This window comes from Curcuma longa, chromosome 18, assembly GCF_044706935.1.
Source record: "Curcuma longa cultivar G26 ecotype Majalengka, Jawa Barat chromosome 18, ITB_CL_G26_1.1, whole genome shotgun sequence".
Classification (NCBI taxonomy): Eukaryota; Viridiplantae; Streptophyta; class Magnoliopsida; order Zingiberales; family Zingiberaceae; genus Curcuma; species Curcuma longa.
Genome location: NC_133878.1, coordinates 4,247,413 through 4,248,763, shown reverse-complemented (window position 1 = coordinate 4,248,763; position 1,351 = coordinate 4,247,413).

Here is a 1,351-nt window from a genome sequence, read left to right as displayed (position 1 = left end):
ACATCTTAAGTAAGCATCTCCAAGGAGTTGTGGACCCGAGATGATTGGGTATAAGTCGAAGTGTCTGAAGGTGTTTGAATAGCTCATTGAGGATTCACAGCTCCTTGGTAAAACAGGTGTATACCCTGCGGCCGCTTGTCAGGATTGTTACTAAAAGTCTGTGGCCAAAGCATTACATGTCAAGAGTACAGTACTCTTTGATACGTGTACAAGTAACTTGAATCCACAGGACAAGAAAGCAGCTTGGGCTAGGTGTGACATAGTCAGCCTAGTGGGGACTGACACATAGACCATGTCCTGAACCAAGCGGGTATAAGACGGTGAAAGGAACGAGACACGATTCAGTGTAGCTGCTGAAAGGTTTAGAACTGTTCTAGAATCAATCATTGATTTTCTGGTCAATTGGGGATCATGATATACTACTAGGTGTCACTCATGATTGTTCCATAATTAATGGTTAATTTCAGACGGCCAACATAGCCGGGAACCTATTGGTCACACACACAACAAGTTCTCCGAAGGACTTAAAACGAGTTTGAGAATTGATTTCTCAGAACGAGAGAAATAAAGTCTGGTTAGACCAGACAAAGGACAATATGATAGAATTCATCTTACGAAGACAAAATGAATAAAACTGATTTCGTTTAAATTAGAGACCGTTTGATTACTGAACTAAATGATTTGATTTTAAACCGAATTGAACCAACTTGGTTTGGTTCACGATGGAAGAGGTTTTGGCAAAATTAAAGAGATGAGTAGATTCGTCTTGCAAAGACAAAACGAACAAAACTTATTTGGGTCAAATCGGAGTTCGTTTGGTTAGTGAACCAAGCAAATCAAGTTTGAACCTGGTTCGCTACAGTAAACTTAAATCCGATTCAGCTTGATTTAAGGTTGTATCCGGTTTAGGTTTTCTCTCCTCCCGGTTCATACCCAATCTGCCGGCACTGTTTACTCCTAAAATCGGTTCGGCAGCAACTAAGAAGCCAACAGTAGCTTCTTTATATGGGATCGTGATTAAGGCCCAGTTTACTTGCTAGCATGGATGAAGAAAGGAAAAGAATCCCTAAGGAAAATAAATCCCCAGGGAAAGAGAAAGGAAACCCAAAGATTACTCCCCTCGCTAGCAAGTAAACGGAGGAAGTTACTCCCCTCGCTCGCTCGTTCAGATTTCACTGCCAGCCACTCCACAAGCGTCCTCCTCCTCTATCTCCAAGCTTCTTCCTCTGATTTCACTGCCAGTCCTCCTCCTCCATCTTCTTCCTCTGATTTCACTGCCAGTCCTCCTCCTCCATCTCCAAGACACTTCGGCCATTGGATGGCCGGCAGGGGATCCGAGGACAGGGGCGCT